General features: G+C 47.0%; 1 protein-coding gene across 1 annotated transcript in view; it reads right to left on the reverse strand.

Moving 5' to 3' along the window:
* Positions 1-14,801, reverse strand: part of LOC140106100 (uncharacterized) — a 69,741-nt gene extending 54,940 nt beyond the window's left edge. The window contains exon 1 of the mRNA XM_072130335.1: positions 14,779-14,801. The gene's annotated coding sequence lies outside the window, so the exon portion shown is untranslated. The remainder of the gene's footprint in view (positions 1-14,778) is intronic.
* Positions 14,802-14,815: the final 14 nt, after the last annotated feature.

Genomic DNA, 14,815 nt, shown 5'->3' on the forward strand with positions numbered 1-14,815 from the left:
ATTTTAAACCTACAACCTTATCTAAAGTCAATACAACTCTACCTCTAGCTGACTCCATATCCGGAAACACTCCGCCCCTGTATCCTTCTGTGGCTGGTGGTCAATAGTATCAGCCAAAATATCAACAACAGAATCATGTTACATCTACTCCCTCCACAAATAAAGTCATACATGTTAATGAGAGTTTCATCTATGTTATTTATATTGAGGGATTAATAGAGACTCAAAGATTGTCACTTGTGCAGCACTTGATAACTTTTTTTTGCATAGAAGCCCACGTGACTACTGGAAGTATGGACCAGGGTACCTGTAATACAAAGGATAGACCAAGCCAAAAGTGCTAAAGTACTTTCTCTTCTATGTATATATTGGCTATGAAGTGTTTATCTCTCCGGTTCGTCTGGTGTTAAAATTAAAGCCGACCCAGCGGGAGGAGCCGGGCTGTGATCTGGCTCCCTCTCCCTATAGCCTGTAGGCCGGGAGCCAACTTACAGGACCAGATGCCAGAATCCCCATGGGCATCACGTCCTGAAGCATCAGGTCCTTGCTTCACAGGTTATAGGTCTGTATAGGCCTATGAGTGTGATGCATCTGAGCCGGCACAGGAACATGCAATGACATCATCACTGTGCAAATGAGTACTGTTTTTTTTTTTTTTGGCTACTGTGGGGGCTCCATTACTACTGGTTACTGGTGGGCACTGTTATTATATGGGCTATTGTGGGGATCGTGTTACTATAATATACACTGGGGCACATTTACTTACCCGGTCCAGTCGCGATCCTGCAGCGCGTTGTCCTACGCTGATTCGGGTCTGCCGGGATTCACTAAGGTCGTGCGCCCGATATCCTGCAGGTGTCGCTGCTGCGCCGAGGTCCGCCGGAGTTCACCTTCTTCTTCCTGTACTGATCTTGCGACACAAATAGGTTTTTAAATTTTTTCCGAATCCGTCAGGTTGTCCGACGGCTACGGCCCCCCCCCCCCCATTTCTGTCGCGTGAAAGCCGGCGCCGATGCTTCACAATCCGATCGCATGCGCCAAAATCCCAGGGCAATTCGGCGCAAAGCGGAAATATTTGGGAAACCCGACGAAAGTGCGGCATTCGGACCCTTAGTAAATGAGACCCAGTGTGTTGACACGATTTTTATATTGGTTACACTGGGAAAAGTGTTACTAGATGTGATACTGTATGAACCCTATACATGTCATTAGTAAAAAAATATTAAAAAGAAGTGGCCCCAATACTGACCCCTGTAGCACCCAATTCGTAACATCAACCCAATCTGACAATGTGCAATGAACCAGTAGTAAGCCAAGTGCTACACAGATTTCTCCCTGGTCCCATTTCATTTCCCAACCTTTTATGCGCCACTGTATCAAATACTTTAGAAAAGTCCGGATACACAACATCCAGAGCCTCCCCCAGATCCAGTCTAGAAGTCACTTCCTAATAGTAGCCGATCAGATTTGTCTGACAGGACCGATCCCTCATAACCGGACGCTGATCATGGGTTATAGGGTTATGTGCAAGTTTGTATTCATGAATAGTATCATAAGGTCCTGGCAGGGCGATTGCTCATGGACAGATAAGATCACATGACCCTCCAGCTGCGGCCATTTTATAGTCAGGAATCTCTGGCGGGTGAGGTAAAAGACATTTTTGGACTAGAGGTCTTTACTTTCCAATTCATAAAGTGATGCAGAAGATTTAATAGAGTTATATTCCCTAATACACCCACAGCCTTACACATTACAAAAGACAAGAAGTGCCCAAAATATGCCTCATACTTTGTACTTACGGCTAGGAAGTGGTCGCGTTGCTCGACCATGAAGTGTACCTATAGGGTTAATAGGGACTACAGGCATTCCCCTACTTAAGAACACAGACGACCTCTACTTACAGACGAGCCCTAGTTACAAACGAACATCTGGTAAATGGTAATCTACTGTACTTTACCCCTAGGCTTTTTATAAAACATTCATTGTATATGAATGGTTCAACCGGACAATAGTTTTTTGCACTGGAATCTTTGCATGTAATCTGAGATGTTTTTGATTATTATATGAATAAAGTTTGTATTTTTCAAGACTTTGGATGAATTTTTGGCTCTTGATATTTTTGTCTGTTGATTTGGTATCTCTGTTACTTCCTGCTTGAAGCTTCACAATGACAAGGTAATGTTAAATCAATTATTAGGAGTCGAATTGATGATGTCAAAATGTGAACAGCATGATGAGGAGGACTGTTTAAAATATGTACTGCAATCGAACCAGGAAATTGATTGATGAATCAATGGATCAAACACCTGTTATGAGTTTTGAAGTTCAGCCTCAAGTTTTTTCAAAAAGTAATGAAACATTGAAAAGTTGGACATGTGCATTCAAAGACATAGGGGCAGATTTACTTACCCGGCCCATTCGCGATCCAGCGGCGCGTTCTCTGCGCTGGATTCGGGTCCGGCCGGGATTTATGATGGTCGTTCCTCTGCCGTCCACCAGGTGGCGCTGCTGCGCTAAAGTCCGCTGGAATGCCTCGAAATACACCGGCCTATCCTGGATGAAGGTGAATGAAATTTTCGCGACACAATTTTTTTTAAAATGCAGCGGTTTTTCCGAATCCGTCAGGTTTTCGTTCGGCCACGCCCCCGATTTCCGTCGCGCACATGCCGGCGCCGATGCGCCACAATCCGATCGCGTGCGCCAAAATCCCGGGGCAATTCAGGTACAATCGGCGCAAATCGGAAATATTCGGGTAACACGTCTGGAAAACGCGAATCGGGCCCTTAGTAAATGACCCCCATAGAGAAGGTTATGTGAAGCTCGTCTGCAAAGGATTGGCTGACACATTGGGGCACATTTACTTACCCGATCCATTCGCGTTCCAGCGGCGGCTTCTCGGACGAGCGTTCGGGTCTTCTGGCGATTCATGAAGGTCCTGCGCCCGATATCTACCAGGTGTCGCTGCTGCGCCGAGGTCCACCGAAGTGTGTCGGAGTTCACTGATCTCCTCCTGGTGCATGTGAGTATGGCCCGTGCGACCAATTTTTTGTTTTTCAGAATCCGTCGGGTTTTCGTTCGGCCACGCCCCCCAATTTCCGTCGCGTGCATGCCAGCGCCGAAGCGCCTCAATCCGATCGCGTGGGCCAAAAACAATTCAGGAAAATCGGCACAAATCGGAAATATTCGGGTAACACGTCGGGAAAACGCGAATCGGGCCCTTAGTAAATGACCCCCATTAACTATTTTTAACAGAGAATGTAATTTTTTTTTTGAATACATTATAAATTGTGGTTGAAAATACACAACATAGCACAGAGTATACTGAGTATTAACAATTTTCAGAATACCCACAATTGGCCTAATAGAATTAATAATCAGGTTTGAACTGTAAGGATATTATTGTTTCACATAACATTCATCCCTCAGGAATGGAAGATGATGTCATTTATGACCTACAATAACATCCAGGTTCTTATCTCATTGAAATGAATGCGCAGTAACCTGGTCTGACCACCATAGAGAGAGTGGAGCTGTCCGCTTCCTGTTCTAGTCTCTGTCCATTAGCTGCTGAGACCCTCTGATCTAAGGGTTAATGGGTATAATCAATATGTTTAGTCCCAAAAAACCCTTTATATGTAAGAACTTCTTAAAGGGGTTGTCTGTGATGACAAGCAATATCCACATTGGGTGTCTCAGTGATGGGGCTCTAACGGATCACTACAACGGGGTAGGTTTCACCCCTGTGGCACCCAAGATGACCGGAGCAGCTGAGCTAGAGGAGATAGTTGAATCTGGGGCCTTCTTCGTCAGCACCATAAAGATTAACCCCTGCAGGTACTGTATATGGAGAGGGGGTCACAGGCTGAGCCCTCTCTATACAAGGTGGGAGTAAACCCTGTAAAGCTGCCGGAAGCATTTAAATCCCAGCAGCGCGTGGGCGCCGCCATATAGGATTTGATCGCCATCCCCTGTGAAGTCATCAGGGGCAGCGAACAGGACCCGTAACAGCCTTGGGTCATACAAAGACCTGAGGCTGTCTGATTTTATCCCATCTATGACAATGTGTGATTTGCACAAGAGTAAAATCCCCATATACTGCCATACTGGAATATGACAGTATATGGTAGGACCAATCAGACAACCTAGGGTTAAAGTACCCTAGGGCAGTGATGGCGAACCTTTTAGAGACCGAGTGCCCAAAAACCAAAATCCACTTATTTACCGTGAAGTGCCAACATGGTATTTTAAGCAGTAACTCATTGTAACCTGTTCCTCCACATCTTTTAATTGTATCAGCCGCCTGAGGCCACCAATACAGTTGAAAGAAGGAGGGCAAATTCAGACCATCATTGTAGCTTCTCTCCAGGGTCTCTCTCTACAGAAAGAATGGTTGGTCCAACAGGAGAACCTCCAAAGATCTTCTGTCAAAACCTTTCCATTTTCCCCGCAGTTCCAAACAGTCAATGAAGTGTCGCTTTAAAATAGCGCTGAGAGCAGTTGCCTGGGACTGCAGGAAGATTCGGTGGATTTGGTCCTATTTGGTGAACTCTGTCCTGAGGCAATGGCCTAAGTGCCCACAGAAAGGGCTCTGAGTGCCACCTCTGGCACCTGTGCCATAGGTTCGCCACCACTGCCCTAGGGGGGTCTGAAAAATAGTAAAAAAAAAAAAATTTAAAAAATGTTTAAAAAAAAATGTCATGTAAAAAATGTAAGAAAAAAAAAAACAAATCACCCCCCTTTCCCTAAAACTGCTATAAATATAAATAAACAGTAAAATCATAAACATGTTAGTAGCATGGCAGCATTAAAAAACGTCATCAAAAGTCGCAAAAAATTCCACCACCCACAGCGCCGTACACGGAAGTATAAAAAAGTTATTAGCGCCAGAAGACGGCGAAATGAAGAATTTGTTTTTGTGCAGGAGGTATCATTTTTGTAAATGTATGAAAACATTATAAAACCTACACAAATTTGTTATCTCCGCGATCGCGCCGACCAAAAGAATAAAGTAGACGCGTCATTTGGGGCGCTCAGTGAAATCCAAGCCCAAAAGAATATGGAGCAAATGCGTTTTTTTTTAAACCATTTTCACTTCATTTGGAATTTTTTTCCAGCTTCCCAGTACACGGCATGGAATGATAAATACCGTCACTATGAAGTGCAACGTGTTACACAGAAAACAAGTCGTCACACAGATCTGTACACGGAAAAATAACAAAGTTATAGATTTTTGAAGGTGGGGAGTGAAAAATGAAAATGCAAAAAACAAAAAAGGGCCTCGACGTTAAGGGGTTAACAGGTAGGTTGCTACATTAATAAAAGATAATAAACCTATGGAGATTCTTTGATAATCTGGAGCATTACCTATTATTGATTAAAGCTTATTGACCTGTTATCTCTGTCAGTACATGCAGATCCAGGACTCCCTGCGGATTGTTCCTAAAGTGATGTGAAATGAGGAAGTCACACGACTACAACCTGGGAACTCATCATGTGCCGTGAAAAAAGTGATAGAGCAATAATCAATGAGGAAAGGTGCGTCAAAGAGATGTCAGGAATCCCCACTGAGTAATTCTCCCACATAAATATGTCTCTACAGGAAGTAATGTCAGTATATAATATCCCCTCACAGCCCCCAGTATATAATATCCCCTCACAGCCCCTAGTATATAATGTCCCCCCACAGCCCCCAGTGTATAATGTCCCCCACAGCCCCCAGTGTATAATGTCCCCCACAGCCCCCAGTATATAATGTCCCCCACAGCCCCCAGTATATAATGTCCCCCACAGCCCCCAGTATATAATGTCCCCCCACAGCCCCCAGTATATAATGTCCCCCACAGCCCCCAGTATATAATGTCCCCCACAGCCCCCAGTGTATAATGTCCCCCACAGCCCCCAGTGTATAATGTTCCCCACAGCCCCCAGTATATAATGTTCCCCACAGCCCCCAATATATAATGTCCCCCACAGCCCCCACTATATAATGTCCCCCCACAGCCCCCAGTATATAATGTCCCCCACAGCCCCCAGTATATAATGTCCCCCACAGCCCCACTATATAATGTCCCCCCACAGCCCCCAGTATATAATGTCCCCCACAGCCCCCAGTATATAATGTCCCCCACAGCCCCCAGTGTATAATGTCCCCCACAGCCCCCAGTATGCAATGTCCCCCACAGCCTCCAGTATATAATGTCCCCCACAGCCCCCAGTATATAATGTCCCCCACAGCCCCCAGTATATAATGTCCCCCACACACCCCAGTATATAATGTCCCCCACAGCCCCCACTATATAATGTCCCCCACAGCCCCCAGTATATGTCCCCCACAGCCCCCAGTATATAATGTCCCCCACAGCCCCCAGTATATAATGTCCCCCACAGCCCCCAGTATATGATGTCCCCCACAGCCCCCAGTGTATAATGTCCCCCACAGCCCCCAGTGTATAATGTTCCCCACACCCCCCAGTATATAATGTCCCCCAACAGCACCCAGTATATAATGTCCCCCACACCCCTCAGTATATAATGTCCCCCACAGCCCCCAGTGTATAATGTCCCCCACAGCCCCCAGTGTATAATGTCCCCCACAGCCCCCAGTATATAATGTCCCCCACAGCCCCCAGTATATAATGTCCCCCACAGCCCCCAGTATATAATGTCCCCCACAGCCCCCAGTATATAATGTCCCCCACAGCCCCCAGTATATAATGTCCCCCCACAGCCCCCAGTATATAATGTCCCCCACAGCCCCCAGTATATAATGTCCCCCACAGCCCCCAGTGTATAATGTCCCCCACAGCCCCCAGTGTATAATGTCCCCCACAGCCCCCAGTGTATAATGTTCCCCACAGCCCCCAGTATATAATGTCCCCCACAGCCCCCACTATATAATGTCCCCCCACAGCCCCCAGTATATAATGTCCCCCACAGCCCCCAGTATATAATGTCCCCCACAGCCCCCACTATATAATGTCCCCCCACAGCCCCCAGTATATAATGTCCCCCACAGCCCCCAGTATATAATGTCCCCCACAGCCCCCAGTGTATAATGTCCCCCACAGCCCCCAGTATGCAATGTCCCCCACAGCCCCTAGTATATAATGTCCCCCACAGCCCCCAGTATATAATGTCCCCCACAGCCTCCAGTGTATAATGTCCCCCACAGCCCCAAGTATATAATGTCCCCCAAAGCCCCCAGTATATAATGTCCTTCAGAGCCCCCAGTAAATGTCCCCCACAGCCCCCAGTATATAATGTCCCCCACAGCCCCCACTATATAATGTCCCCCACTATATAATGTCCCCACAGCCCCCAGTATATAATGTCCCCCACAGCCCCCAGTATATAAAGTCCCCCACAGCCCCCAGTATATAAAGTCCCCGACTGCCCCCCGTATATAATGTCCCCCACAGACCCCAGTATATAATGTCCCCCACAGCCCCCAGTATATGTCCCCGAAAGCCCCCAGTATATAATGTCCCCCACAGCCCCCAGTATATAAAGTCCCCCACAGCCCCCAGTATATAAAGTCCCCCACTGCCCCCGTATATAATGTCCCCCACAGCCCCCGTATATAATGTCCCCCACAGCCCCCAGTATATAATGTCCCCCACAGCCCCCAGTATATAATGTCCCCCACAGCCCCCAGTAAATGTCCCCCAAGGCCCCAGTATATAATGTCCCCCACAGCCCCCAGTATATAAAGTCCCCCACAGCCCCCAGTATATAAAGTCCCTTACAGCCCCCAGTATATAATGTCCCCCACAGCCCCCAGTATATAATGTCCCCCACAGCCCCCAGTATATAAAGTCCCCCACAGCCCCCAGTATATAATGTCCCCCACAGCCCCCAGTATATAATGTCCCCCACAGCCCCCACTATATAATGTCCCCCACAGCCCCCACTATATAATGTCCCCCACAGCCTCCAGTAAATGTCCCCCACAGCCCCCAGTATATAATGTCCCCCACAGCCCCCAGTATATAATGTCCCCCACAGCCCGCAGTATATAATGTCCCCCACAGCCCCCACTATATAATGTCCCCCACAGCCCCCAGTATATGTCCCCCACAGCCCCCAGTATATAATGCCCCCCACAGCCCCCACTATATAATGTCCCCCACAGCCCCCAGTATATAAAGTCCCCCACAGCCCCCAGTACATAAAGTCCCTTACAGCCCCCAGTATATAAAGTCCCCCACAGCCCCCAGTATATAATGTCCCCCACACCCCCCAGTATATAATGTCCCCCACAGCCCCCAGTATATAATGTCCCCCACAGCCCCCAGTATATGTCCCCCACAGCCCCCAGTATATAATGTCCCCCACAGTCCCCAGTATATGTCCCCCACAGCCCCCAGTATATAATGTCCCCCACAGCCCCCAGTATATAATGTCCCCCACACCCCCCAGTATATAATGTCCCCCACAGCCCCCAGTATATAATGTCCCCCACACACCCCAGTATATAATGTCCCCCACAGCCCCCACTATATAATGTCCCCCACAGCCCCCAGTATATGTCCCCCACAGCCCCCAGTATATAATGTCCCCCACAGCCCCCAGTATGCAATGTCCCCCACAGCCCCCAGTATATAATGTTCCCCACAGCCCCCAGTATATAAAGTCCCCCACAGCCCCCAGTATATAAAGTCCCCCACAGCCCCCAGTATATAATGTCCCCCACAGCCCCCAGTATATAATGTCCCCCACAGCCCCCAGTATATAAAGTCCCCCACAGCCCCCAGTATATAATGTCCCCCACAGCCCCCAGTATATAATGTCCCCCACAGCCCCCAGTATATAATGTCCCCCACAGCCCCCAGTATATAAGGTCCCCCACAGCCCCCAGTATATAATGTCCCCCACAGCCCCCAGTATATAAGGTCCCCCACAGCCCCCAGTATATAATGTCCCCCACAGCCCCCAGTATATAATGTCCCCCACAGCCCCCAGTATATAAAGTCCCCCACAGCCCCCAGTATATAATGTCCCCCACAGCCCCCAGTGTATAATGTCCCCCACAGCCCCCAGTATATAATGTCCCCCACAGCCCCCAGTATATAATGTCCCCCACAGCCCCCAGTATATAATGTCCCCCACAGCCCCCACTATATAAAGTCCCCCACAGCCCCCAGTATATAATGTCCCCCACAGCCCCCACTATATAATGTCCCCCCACAGCCCCCACTATATAATGTCCCCCACAGCCCCCAGTATATAATGCCCCCCACAGCCCCCAGTATATAATGTCCCCCACAGCCCCAGTATATAAAGTCCCCCACAGCCCCCAGTATATAATGTCCCCCACAGCCCCTAGTATATAATGTCCCCCACAGCCCCCAGTATATAATGTCCCCCACAGCCCCCAGTATATAAAGTCCCCCACAGCCCCCAGTATATAATGTCCTTCAGAGCCCCAAGTATATAATGTCCCCCACAGCCCCCACTATATAATGTCCCCCACAGCCCCCACTATATAATGTCCCCCACAGCCCCCACTATATAATGTCCCCCACTATATAATGTCCCCACAGCCCCCAGTATATAATGTCCCCCACAGCCCCCAATATATAAAGTCCCCCACAGCCCCCAGTATATAATGTCCCCCACAGCCCCCAATATATAAAGTCCCCCACAGCCCCCAGTATATAAAGTCCCCGACTGCCCCCCGTATATAATGTCCCCCACAGCCCCACTATATAATGTCCCCCACAGCCCCCAATATATGTCCCCCAAAGCCCCCAGTATATAATGTCCCCCACAGCCCCCAGTATATAAAGTCCCCCACTGCCCCCAGTATATAATGCCCCACACAGCCCCCAGTAAATGTCCCCCAAGGCCCCAGTATATAATGTCCCCCACAGCCCCCAGTATATAATGTCCCCCACAGCCCCCAGTATATAAAGTCCCTTACAGCCCCCAGTATATAAAGTCCCCCACAGCCCCCAGTATATAATGTCCCCCACAGCCCCCAGTATATAATGTCCCCCACAGCCCCCAGTATATAATGTTCCCCACAGCCCCCAGTATATAATGTCCCCCACAGCCCCCACTATATAATGTCCCCCACAGCCTCCAGTAAATGTCCCCCACAGCCCCCAGTATATAATGTCCCCCACAGCCCCCAGTATATAATGTCCCCCACAGCCTCCAGTATATAATGTCCCCACAGCCCCCAGTATATAATGTCCCCCACAGCCCCCAGTATATAATGTCTCCCACAGCCCCCAGTATATAATGTCCCTCACAGCCCCCACTATATAATGTCCCCCACAGCCCCCACTATATAATGTCCCCCACAGCCCCCAGTATATAATGTCCCCCACAGCCCCCAGTATATAATGTCCCCCACAGCCCCCAGTATATAATGTCCCCCACAGTCCCCAGTATATAAAGTCCCCCACAGCCCCCAGTATATAATGTCCCCCACAGCCCCCAGTATATAATGTCCCCCACAGCCCCCAGTATATAATGTCCCCCACAGCCCCCAGTATATAAAGTCCCCCACAGCCCCCAGTATATAATGTCCCCCACAGCCTGATGACGACACATCAGTGACAAAACATGTTGGGGGGGGGGGCTATTTTGAACATTTTATTATGGGTAGCTTCTCGTTTTATTACCCCAAACTGCAGTTGGAATTAATCCAATTGTACAGAATGTATACAGGAAAGAGTAAAGCAAAAACTAGTTGACAGACCGTACATTATGACTACATGGCAGAGAGCAGATATTGGGACAGCAGTGCCCTCTAGCACTCTAGTAGCGCCTCTGATTATATATATATTTTGAATTTATTTATGAAAAAAAGGGAATTTGCCAAAAATTCTGAAATATTTAGCTATTTTCACAATTCAAAATGTTCAGATTTTCAAACTGATAGTCTCACTACCCAAATGAGTTACTAATTCATACTTCCCCTATCCCATCTCTGTGTTGGTGACATTTTATTTGTCCTTTTGTTTTATTACGATGTTAGGAAGATCACAAATTGAACTGCATGTTTTCCAAATTTTTAAAATTTTTTTCGAGGCAACATTTTTAGAGCCCCACGTTAGCATAAACGTGACGCAGACGCCGCATAAGCGTAAAGCGATGCAAGTGCTTCGTAAGTGATACGCAAACGCAGAGTAAGTGCAATCATGACGCAAAACACAGCATAAGCGTAATGCAAACACCACGTAATAGTAAACGCAAGGCCTCAGGGCACGTTCGCATAACCCGATCGCATGCGTTTCTCTGGAAACGCATATGCGATCGCCCCAAACTCCTCCCCCTGTGCGCTAGTGTCGCGTTATGAACGCGGCGCAAGCAGAACGCAGAACGCTATTGTTGTGTTCACACGTTGCGTTTTTACCTGCGTTTTCATTGCGTTTGAAACGCATATACAACAGCTGAGGAGAGGTGATTTGCCTAATTACATCACTGTTAACGTTTCCGTTTACAAAACGCATCGTAAACGCGATGTTAACGCATGCGCTAACAAAGTGTTAACACATGCGTTTCGTTAACGCATGTGTTAACATTGCGTTTACAAACGTAAACGGTAATGTAATTAGGCAAATTACCTCACTTCAGCTGTTGTATATGCGTTTCAAACGCAATGAAAACGCAACCAAAACGCAACGTGTGAACGCGTCCTCAGGGTGCATGCACACGATGTGTTGTGTTTTTTGATGCATATCAAAGGCTTCAGCTTTGATCACATGCTGAGGTTACATTGGGGGACATTTACTTACTGTGTCGGTGTCTGCATTGGCTTTGTTACCGACCTGCTCTCGGTAAGAAGACACACATGTAATATTGTAGAGCTGTGCAGAGACATTTCTGGCGCCGAGACCATTTTCTGTCCCTGGGACCAAAATCTGTCCCGAGCCCCAGAAATGTGTCCAACAGTCCCTGCTAGACCAGTTTTCTTTTGGTCTACTTTCCGTCAGTTTACAGCGCCCAAAAATGGCTGCGACACATAGTAATTGTGTCTGAGTTTCCACTCCGCCAAAGCCACGCCCCTTTTCGGAGAACAGTCGGAGCAGATGGAAAAAGTCATTTTTTCTGGAGCCGCCAGATAATAAATAGGTCTGAGAGCAGAACATGTGGTGAGAGCGCCACAAAACTGGCGGAAACGCCATAGTAAATGTCCCCCATTGTGTTTTAGCAAATGTAGTGGAAATGCAATGTAACCTTAGCACGGGATCAAGGCTGAAGCCAGTGGAAAACGCAACGCACAACGTGAAGCCTAGTGCTACTGTTTTGAGGGAGAATAACACCTGATACATCATTACACATGTGGGTTAATTGCTTCCGACCCGTGCAATGCTACCTGCACTCTGTAGCAATGCAATACCTGCAGGCTCGCCCCAGCAACCCCAGGGCCTGTCCCAGGCAGAGCCGGGACACAAAGGATCACCAGAGAAAACACCGGCACAACATCGGAGCGGCGAGTACAATGTGAAATACATCTTGATGGTCTATGTCTCATGGCATGTGTACAATCTAATTAATTATGTCCTGCAAAGCTGACAAACAGGGACAGCACCAGGTGTTTTAGGCAGGCGGCACACGTGGTGTTTTTGAACCCATTTTTGGGCCGTTTTTAAGCATTTCCCAAAATGCCCTAGTGGAGCATCAATGGCTTTAAGGGCGCATTTATGCGGTGCGTATTGGTTGTGTTTTTATTGCATTTTGAAGTGTTAGGAGAGGTGATTTGCCTAATTACACTATTGTTAACACCATGTTTACAATGTCTTTACAAGTGCAAGTGTTAACGTCTCCACACACCTGTAAGGTGGCCATAAAATAGTGATACGCTGTTTCCCTGAAAATAAGGCAGTGTCTTATATTAATATTTGCTCCTAAAGACGCAATATGTCTTATTTTCAGGGGATGTCTTATATTTCGATGAATAAAAATGCTAATTTAATGTTGAACAAAAACATTTACATATAGTAATATAGTGTAGTTCCCACTGATATACTCTATTTCCATGTTCTTCAATATATGCTGCGATCCTGGTATTTTTGGTCATATCGTTATTGTCATGGGTGTTCCTGCGACCCTCCAATCGGGTTGCAGGCGCACCTGTGTGCCTCTCTGTGCCCCCTCAGCTGTGCGGGGGGCTAATGAGCCAGAACAGCTCTAAGAGCATTACCAGAGCCCCTATGTGCTGTAGCTTCACTGGCTGTTAAACTGTGCAGGAGCATGTCTCACCTGCTTTCTCGCTTAGCAGAACTACTTAGTGGAAATAGACTATGTGTCAAAGCTTAGACCATGTGCTGATATAGCACAGTTATGTAACAGTGATGTTACAGTACAAAAATAATAAAGACACTTGCAATAGTATAGGAATAATATACAGTGATGTCAAAGTATAAGAATAATGCACACAGTGACATCACTGTATAGAGAGAATAAAGACATATAGTAGAAGAATAATGCACACAGACATGTTACAGTTTAGGAATAATGTAAACAGTGATGTTGCAGAATAGGGATAATAAAGACTCTGATAAATAGTACAGCAATAATGCACCCAGTGGTGTATAGTCCAACCTGTCTCTATCAGTTCTGCTGTACAACTTTTCAGTTGCTCCTAGACATGACCCTGTAACTTCTGTCTCTGCTGTGTGGCTGTAGCCCCGCCACCTGCATGGAGCTCATAGACACTCACGGCATCTCTGATCTGTCTCGTCTCTCTCTGCCAGTGTATTAGTACAGAAGACAGATGAAAGTGTATATACACCTGTACCATGTACCAATAACCACATTGTCACCCCACAGAACTAGATGGATAATACAGTAATGTGTCTGCTAGAGAGGCCACGCCCACTTCCTGGAATCTTACAATGAGCAGCCTAGAGAGTGATAGGAACAGTAATAACACTGAGTAACATAGCAAAGTAAGGGGTTAAAATGATCTTTTTTGTGTTAACATCACTAGGGGATTGAGATGTGAGAAATTTCTTTAGTGGGAAAACCCTTTAAGTACGCAGCCAGTTTATAGCTACATTTTTTGTATTCTAACTTGCGTCGCATTATATGGCTATAACCAGGGTCCCCAAACTACGGTCTACGGGCCACATTTCTATCCGGCCCCCGTCCTGCCCCTGTCATCATTGGTGCTATTGGAGCGGCAGCGCCACCCCCAGATGCGGATTTATTGGTTGGGGGGCCCCCGGGCTGGCGCACCAATGATTAGACTCCTGCTGGGGCCTCCGGCAGTCGGGCAGGTGTTGAGAAGTAAAACTGAGCTGTGACGGGTTGCTATGGGCAACAACCTTGGCTTGCAGACCGGTCATTAAAATCTCTTGGTTAGGCCGGTGGCGTTTTGAACGAGTTTTGGGCCGTTTTTAAGCAGTCCGTCAAAAAAAAGGATGCGTTTTTGACCAGTTTTAATTAAGATACTTGGTAAAACCTGTCAAAAACGCATCTGTTTTTTGAGAGACTGCTTAAAAACGTCTCAAAAACTGGTTCAAAACACCAGGTGTGCCGCCAGAATTAGCTTTAGGCGACAACTAATAAAACTTATGCAAAGCCAATAACTAATACTGTAAAAAGCGAAAGAACAAGTAAGAAGAGAAGACATATGGCGTCTGCAGTTATTCTCCTCACACTTTTCTACCAGAGCTTCTCTTGTCAAAACCAATATTTTACTACGTATTGTTAAAGTTCCGTGTGTTTTGCTCATTAGTGATAAAGTTGCGTTACTCAAAAACGAAAAAAAACTTTAACTTTCATGAAACTACAAATCCCAAAAGCCAAAGCTCATCTTACAGAAGAACGGGGCATGCGCATTAGACTTCTTTACGTC

The sequence above is a fragment of the Engystomops pustulosus genome, chromosome 11, assembly GCF_040894005.1.
Source record: "Engystomops pustulosus chromosome 11, aEngPut4.maternal, whole genome shotgun sequence".
Taxonomy (NCBI): domain Eukaryota; kingdom Metazoa; phylum Chordata; class Amphibia; order Anura; family Leptodactylidae; genus Engystomops; species Engystomops pustulosus.